The 8,972-nt window shown below is 38.1% G+C and overlaps 1 long non-coding RNA gene across 2 annotated transcripts in view; it reads left to right on the top strand.

Moving 5' to 3' along the window:
* The window catches only part of LOC112487301 (uncharacterized), a 16,381-nt gene extending 7,445 nt beyond the window's left edge, over positions 1 to 8,936 (top strand). Inside the window, exons 3-7 of one of the 2 annotated variants that reach the window (XR_003050262.1) lie at positions 485 to 561; positions 1,094 to 2,365; positions 2,916 to 3,012; positions 4,762 to 5,994; positions 8,839 to 8,936. This is a non-coding gene — a long non-coding RNA (uncharacterized LOC112487301). Of the gene's footprint in view, positions 1 to 484; positions 562 to 1,093; positions 2,366 to 2,915; positions 3,017 to 4,761; positions 5,995 to 8,838 lie in introns of both variants that reach the window. The other variant, XR_003050261.1, reaches the window with a different exon arrangement.
* The last annotated feature ends 36 nt before the right edge of the window (positions 8,937 to 8,972 follow it).

Here is an 8,972-nt window from a genome sequence, read left to right as displayed (position 1 = left end):
AAACACAGGCGTTGCAAAGATTTGTTAATGTTACAAGTTAAAACTGACAAGTGTCAACAACTAAATTGTTAGTCACTTTTGAATGTTGTACACACAAAAATATTAATGATTAAATGTAAAAATTAATACAAATGGTTTGACTTAGTAAACCATAGAGTGTAAACACAATTTGTTTCAGAATGTAGAAATATACTGGTTTTGTGCAAATGGTTAAGTATTCCAAAAAATGTACTAGCATTCACTTATTTTCTTAACTTCTGATTAGGAAATGCCTGGTAAAAAATAAATGGTGAAAAAAACTATTTTACAGTAGATAACCTTGTGAGGCTCTGTAATGGAAAAGAACATCTCATGCATGATAACGTCACATTTACGACATGCCCTTAGAGACTTGGCAACACAAACTAGGTTGGCTGTGCCATATTTCATGGGAACACAATAGATGTTGTGTTTTTTTACCACTGTGTTTATTTTTCACACGCAGAATCAAGTGTCATGCGCTGGAGATTCCCAGCAGTGAAGCAACAAAACAATAAGACGATGAAGCTGGCACTTCATCAGGTAAACACTTTTAAACTAATAAGTCAACCATTCATGGGCCTCAAAGAGCTTTTGTTGGAGCTGTCCAAGCAGCCATGTCTGTTCAGCATGAAAAAGACATCACAGGTGTGATATTAGTTCATGATTAAATCAGTGAGGAAAAATAACCAACAACCTTAATTGACTAAAGTATTTCAATTAAGTTTAAGCCTCATCAAATGTAACGTGAGGGTTTTTTTCTTCAAACTACAACATTCATCTGACATGAATCCAGAAAATGGATAGATATCAGATGTATGTGTCAGACAAACAATGCAAAGAAACATATTTTCCACTGTAGCAATCTCTGCCAGTGGGATCAGCCCTAAGTGCTGTTGTTTTGGTTTTTTGGTCCTTATGTGAATAATGCTTTTTCATTTTATTTGGTCCTTATGTGAATAATGCTTTTTTTAATGAGGCAGAGAGGTGTTCCACACTTTTCCTTTTTATTCATCACAATAAAATGTCACCATCCACAGCCACATAAGCACATGTTTTTTTTTCTTTTTTTCAGATTTAAACCACAGACAAAACCTACAAGATGTTACACAGGGAAGAAGTCACATTAAGATGCTGCTTAGAATTTTTTACCAAAACCACTAAGCTGAATTGGATGCTCTGCAGCAAACACTAAGAGGGGACTTCCCTGTTGTTTGTGTGAGAAGTGTCCATTTAAAACACAACTCTCTTATCTTCTTGTTGCTTAAGCCATATATTTATCGTTTACAAGAGTGCAAATTCCAAGCCTTATCGTTCCTCCTATTATATTTATAGTATGTGAGGCTGAGGTAGAGCTGTGGTTCCTCCTTACAATTTTATGGAAGCGGTTTATGACAGTGTGATTGGAGATGAGTGGAAAAACGGTGGAAAGATATTCACTTTCACCATTTACTGGCTCAGGCCCAGTGGGAAATATTTTAATATAATACCAAGCTCCAACTAGATGAGTTTAAGAATACACATGGCTGCATCTCTGTAGATGAACAAACTACTACACTTACCAAAAACCTTTGTTTTCAGTTACTCAAAGAGTATTGTTTATACGTTTTGGGAAATCTTGTGTACAACATATTAATAGCAAATGTATAGTATTCAAAAGAAAAGACCAAAACCAACACCAGACCAAAATAAATCCTACATCATCCACTGGGCTGACGTTGATTCACGTGACGAGTCTGCCGTATAAAAGAACCATTTGTAGTAAACCTGTCAACCACTGTTGCATAACAACTAGAATGTCATGTGCTTCTGGTGGAGTCCCCTGAAGGTGAGCTGCTGTTTGCGATATACAGCGGCTACAAAAGTTTCAAACGTGTGCCAATGTTGATGACAAATCAAACGTGACTAACGTTAACGTGTTATGGGCTTCTGTGTATGTGAGGACACGTTAAAACACGCCAACAGACGTTAAGTTAATGGCGAACTTCGCTGAAGCAAAAGTATCTGTGAGAAAGGCTGCGTCCGATAATGGGTGTCTTAGCATGTGTAGCTAATGCTCGGTGGTGAGGGTAGAGCAAAAAAGAAGATAAATGAACTCGTGTCTGAGCGTCCGTGGGAGATATGTGACTCTTACCCTCCTCGCCTGTCCCTTGCACGGAAGAGCCGGTCAGATATTCGGGTTAAAACCCCAGCGACGGCCGGAAAGTATACGGAGTTTACTAGCCTCCTCCAGGTCAAGGGAGGCGCCATTGCTGCTGCTCTGACGTTTTGAATGAACTTTATTGACAATACAAACACAGAAGCAGTCAGCACCACTGGCTGAACCACCGAGATCTGATGTACACACGTAAGTTCACTAACTGTATCTTACTTGCAGTTACTGAAACATTATTATTATTGTTATTTCAATCACTATTATTAGAAGCTGAACAGTTTTATAAACCTTACCATTTACAACTATGATAAAAGTAGCTTTTAAAAATGTGGTTATATTCACCACATATTGTTAAATGGTTAGAGAAATGCAGAAATGAGCAAATTAATCAATTCTAATCAGCCCTAGATTTGTTCTATCTCTTTCATTTAATGCAAAAATGTTAACGATCTGTTTGATTGTTCACATTTACATTAAGCTATGATTTGTTGGATGTAATGAATTCCTAATATTATGCTTATTATTGTAATTTATCATGTTATTTCTGGCATTAACATGATAAGAGTGACATCAACATCAAAGGTCCTATCAAAATTTACAAATAATCAGGAAGAATGCCCTGTAGACCGCACATAAAAGGAGAAGCGTTTTTGAATGCATTTTATCTTGAGGGATGTAACTTGTATTTCATTCACAAAACTTTACATTAGGTGTTAAAATATTCTCTCTCTCTCTCTCAAAGCTTGTACACCTGTGAAGAATAATAATTAACGATGACAACAATGCAACAAAAAGAAAACCCAGCAATGTGGAAAATTCTTCATCTTTTAAAGTCAACAGTAAGTAAGTATTTTTGTAAAAAAAAAAAATGTGTGTGTATATATATATATATATATTCGTTTTCTTGGCCTGTAATACAAATGTGTAATAAAGGTTATGTCGGTTTCGTTTTCTTGGCCTGTAATACAAATGTGGAATAAAGGTTGTGTCGGGGTTTTTTATCCGTAAATATGATGCCATCTGTAGTAAATACTTACTGTAAATGTTTTTAAGGTAGAATATTGGTTCCTTCTATTTTAGGAATTATTTAATTCTTATATTTGTATATAATATGAACAATACAATGTAGTTAACCACATCAAAGTTAGTTAAGAGAAAGGTACACCTGTACTACACAAGGTGTATGTTTTATTAAGAAAAAAAATTGGTAATTATGTTTTTCCTTTATTGTTTTGGTCTCTGTATAGATTGTCATAAACAACAATGAATGTGATTGATAAATAAGGCTAAGAACTTACCACAGTACAGTACAATATAATACTATAAAGTGAATACATCTGTATTTATATTGCATTCATATTTATAATACACGCATTAATGTGTGGCCCTCGTTGGACTCTTTGTTCACACACGACACAGATTAGACAGCACGGCACCCTCTAAACAGGCTTCCTCATTGCATTCAAAGACATGTTTGCTTCTTGTCATCTACATGATGTGCTCTGATGACTTTCCAATCAATTGTTGGCACCAACCTGTGTGTTTTTACTACAAGAGTCCCTTTACAGTAAAGCTCTGTTTTACTTTTCACATAAACCCTTCAACAACCAGTTGTTCTGGATTATGATTCTCTAATGACAGACCTGCTTGACTTCTAGTCATGGTTATTGGCATGGCCCAATCAGTCCATGGTGTCTGCTACTAACATTACTTTAATACTATTGTTCTTCTGGAAGAGATGACATTGCTCAAAACAGAAAAACTCATGTCCTCCATCTATTTAATCCGGTTATGAGTCCCTTGTTGTAAATACCTAGAAACCTTGTTGTCTGTGCAACATTAGTAAATCCTTCTACTACTGATGATTACTACATCTGAGTATGATGATGATCAAAACATATAATAAATGTTCATTTAAGTCAGTTGATAAGACATTCTTGTGCTGGCATAAATATGCAATGATAATAATCTGCAGTTTGCCATCTTATTACTGATAAGAAACACACACACACAGGGGGCAGAGAGGGAAATTTAAGTAGCTACAGAGTATTTCAGGTCAGGCAGCTCTGCAGGCTGTTGCTCAAGAGCACTAACAGTAAGTCAGATGGTTTCCAACAACAAAACAGCCGGAGGGCTTTTATCATCAAACACTGACTAAATTGTAGTGTGTCAGATATTAATCATCTGTAAAACCGTTAAGAAAGGTAGTAAGTACATTTTCTCTTTTTTATTTCTATTTTTTGTAACACATGCCTCCTTGGATCTGTTTTATTCTATTTTTTTTTTTTACTGGAACTGGAAATAAAAAATGAGGAATGTATATTTATATTCTATTTGTCTATGTTGGAGGAAATAACTTGAAGAAATATTTTTTTTAATGGTTTTCAAACACAGTGACATTTTTGTTAGTCCTGCAAATACCTCTTTGAAATTGGCACTATTGCTTCATATCCGTTTTTACAGACACAGTCCTTTATGATTTAAATTGGAATTGTACAAAAACTAAGGTGCCTTATTTGTCAAGCGCTATATATATATATATATATATATACACATAATATTTTTTATCAATATGTAATCCAACACAGGTCCAGCTGACAGTAAAAGTCATTGATGATGCCATGTTGCCGGGCTACTACTAGTGATACAAAGTGATTCTTCAGGTAATTGTTATTCCATTGCTTTACTGCACCACTTCTATAATATCTGCATGATGAATTTCTATGTTACGAATTAGATGTATTTACAGTATCTTGTCACCTTTCCTTCCTCCCTCTTTACTGAAACTTACTTTTCCAAACAAACCCCCCTGTGGTTCTCAGTTTAGTAATAATAATGTAACTGCACCATAAACATACACAGTGTTTGGACAGTATAAGTGAAATCCCTACTAATCTCCAGATATATTTCAACCTATAGATGAGATGTGTCTGGTGACACATTCGGTCTTGTTTTAATGATTATTCTTATCATGTTTTATGTTCTATACATTCCAAAGTCAGAGCAACAATTTGTACTTTAGAGAGATTGTGCAATTACGCTGACAGACTTATGGGAAGTGAGGTTATTTCTGCCAGTAAAGCCTTCTAAATGTTGCACTCTGCACCTTTTAACTATGAACAGCAATAATTCAGCTTTCACAAGAAAGTGACCTCAAAGTCTTATCTTGGACAGGCAGCTGCTGCTGACCTGCCACCTCTGTCTGGGCCATATATCTGCTGTATTTTGTGCCCTCCATGCAGCATGGCCCATAAACACTCCTCATAATTTCACTTCAGTGAATACAGGTTTTTTTTATATTGTCCCACATGACGAGCTGCTTTTAAACTTTTTCACCTTGTCGAGAAAAGGGAAGCCGCCAGTACCAGGAAACAGCAAAGATCGCGCTGATTATTTATTGGCACTCTTCCAAGAAAAGAGGCGCGGGCACGTGTTTCGAAGGAGGGGGGTGAGTAGATGCGCGTGCATGCGTCTGCTTACCGGAAGAAGCGGCTGAACGGAGAAGGCGGGGCCTTACGGCTTTACTCACTGGAAACAACCTCCAGTAACCTTCCTCCATACACACACATACACACTCACAGGCAAACACACACACACACACACAGGGACCGACCGTGGTAGTCCTCCCGCAAGAGAGACACCACCACCACCACATTCCTCCGCTCAGGACAGAACCCCACACTCACACACTCTCTTTGGATATTTGTCTTTGCATTTTAATGCCTGAGTTAACCGTCCATCTAGCACTACTTTCGGGTAGTTTGCAGATTTTCTCTCTCGGCGACGTGGGGTTGCGGTGCTGGGTTCCACATATCCGCAAGGTAAGTTAAAGAAAGGGGGGAAAAACAGTGAAAATAATGGCGTGCATTTCCCTGTGCATTTACGTGTTTGTAGAATGGGATAATGTGCAATTGTTGTGTTTATGAACTCTACAGTAAACAGTTGGACAGACTTGGATTGAACGGCTGCTCTAGTAACGGTCCCTCGAAGGCGCTATGGCGCCTCCGGCGGCTGCAGCCTCCCCCAATCCCTCTGTCCCGAAATGAAGCCGGTTCTAGTTCCGAGCACAAAAGCATGCTTGCCCTGATTGGGAACAGCGGTGTTATTCCCCGTAAGAAAAGAAAAAAGAGGACGGGTGGGAGGGGGAGAAACGCACCGCGCTCTATTCACTGTGACCCCGTTTCTGAAATCCCATGTTGCGGTGCGTCGGATCGAAGACAATCGGGATCCTGTTGCTGTCTGTCTGCACCGTGCTGCTGCAGCCCGGGTGAGACAGCGCTCATTTTATCTGAGTACACCCCGTTAATAAATACGTAACTATCACAACATCGTGGTTTCATCGGCATTGTAAGTCTATCAAATAGACAGGTCGATATCTTTACATATATTTCTAGACATATATTGTACTTAAGTACATTATGATGCATATGTATTCTGTTATTGGGATTAAATGACGGTGCCTGTGGATGACTAGTACAGCTGTGGTTTAACCTGATTGATTGTTGGTTCAAACAGAACATGGGCAGAAATCAGCAGCCGTCCGTGTAAATGTGCGAACTGCATAAAATATGCAACCAAGGACAGACATGTCTGAGCCACTGGTCGATCACTGATCCATGGCTGGGATAATGATACACTGGTTGCTGGAGCACACAGCGTACAATATTATTATGAATAATAGTGTCACAAAACTTTAGTTTTGTAGAATCTGAATGACAATGTCTAATTTCTGTAGCACCCCATACATTGGGGTGCTACAGTAAGGACATTCTTCTTCTTTTTTTTTTTTTTCAAACACTAACAACCCTTTTGGGCTAAAGTCACAAAAAAAACCTTTGTCCTTGAATGAGCAGAAAGTTAGTGAATAAAGTGTGTCCTAGACAGGTGGCTGAGGCAGAGGGGTGGCAGCAGACAGACAGCGGAGAAGCAGCCATTCAAATCCAGACTGACAACATAATATTGCACACCAACATTGTCTAAGATAATCCTGTTGACCATCACTGTTGCATTACATTCTTTTTTTACACAACATTTATTATTTATAATAATAATATCATTTGAATAACCCTATTTTAACCACAGTAGGAACAAACCTGTCCATGGGTGAGCAGGAAGGAAGTGCTGTAATAATTCTTCAAGGTATATGGACTAGTCACATAGTCATAGTGGTGGTTCGTCTAAAGCACAGTAGCAAAGTCAAATATTTAAAGTTCTGCGTAACTTGACATTGTCGCACATTCACCGTTCCAAATTTTCTGTCACCGCATTTTCACATAAAGAATGACTGTTTGTCTTCATTTGAACAGCAACACAACTAAGTGTGTTGGAGGCCAATATGAAGGATGCTGCATGTGATTGACAGCGGAATCATCCGTAAAAACGTTTATTGTATTGAAAATGACATAATTTTCTATAGATTAGGAAGTTTAGGAGTCACTGGGGTCGTCATCAGGAAAGGGTTAAGTAAAAAGAAACAGAATTTTCTGCATCCTTACATACCATACATCAATGATTACAGAAAGTTGAGCATATTTTTGCAAAATTGCTCATTTTAACAATCTCTTTGGAATTCTTCTTCAATATTTTTGCATCTTATCTAAAAGTCTGTGAAATGCACTGTAAATGTGTGTGTTATTTTAACATTGTTTGCCTTTTAAATTCCAGGAAACTGGATGTATTGTTGGATTATATATTGTAGTTAATTATTAAGTCTTCTACTCTATGAACCTCAGTTTGTCATGTTTCACATCTGTGTAATTACATTACATTATGTTCTCAGCCTTTAACTGCATATTTATCCTTCAATTGACAGTTTTATTTTACATGTTAATATTAACGAACATTAAACAATAATTTACTGATTATTATTTACTAAGATTTGATGAAGCTGACCATGAAACATCTTTCACAGAGGTAAAAAAAAACCTAGTGCCTGTGAGTTCCATTTATCCAGAGTGGATGAAATGGTTCTGATTGCCTGAGTCTGGGTGTAACTCTAGCCTTTGACTCCTTGTAGAAATCTGCCAATAGTGTTTAAGTTTGTCTGTGCTAGGGTTTTACCCTTGGGGACAAACCTTAGTCCTACATTTTCAACACAGAATATTGTCGTATCGTTTTGTTTCTACGCATTTTGTGATGAATGGATGAGGCGATTTCCCGAGCGCTGCCTTTGTCATGTGAAAGTGGTGTTTGATAACACTTTTGTTAACGCATCATTTGACTGCACTGTGTTTCCCCCTGTGTCCTGACATATTTTTTTGAAATGGACATATTTGACATCTAAAGTTACATGCGTTTCCCGACATGAAGATCCCCACTGCCCGCCAGTCTTTTGACTTGTTCCTCTCCTTTTGTACTTTTATACATTTTGTGGGAACTGAAAAAAACCGACAGAAACGTCCACAAAAACAACTTTGACCTTCCATATACGCTTCTCTAACTTCTGGATCTAGATCTGTTTGGATGCAAAAGTGATGGGGAGCATAGAAGGATGGTCTTTGTTGTTCGAATTCAGCCTCACTGCAATTAAAACAAACAGCATTTAATAGGGATAAACAAAGACAGGTGTATCTGTATACATTTACATTTGTCAGTGCTTTTGAATGAGTTTTCTTACATCCTAACTTTCAAACTGACTGATAAATGTCCTCTGTTCTTTTCCTCAGCTGTGTTTAGGTGCTCTCTCCCAGCCCCTCTCTGGATGCATCAGACTCTTCTGCCCCGGGGCCCTGGACCCGGTGTGGGGCCCAGCCACCCCCACCCCCCTCTCCCCCCCCTTCCCCCCCCCCCCCCCCCCACT

Source organism: Cynoglossus semilaevis, chromosome 8, assembly GCF_000523025.1.
Source record: "Cynoglossus semilaevis isolate Cse_v1.0 chromosome 8, Cse_v1.0, whole genome shotgun sequence".
NCBI lineage: Eukaryota > Metazoa > Chordata > Actinopteri > Pleuronectiformes > Cynoglossidae > Cynoglossus > Cynoglossus semilaevis.
The sequence above is the reverse complement of the archived record's forward strand: the minus strand, read 5'-3'. Positions and strand labels throughout refer to the sequence as shown.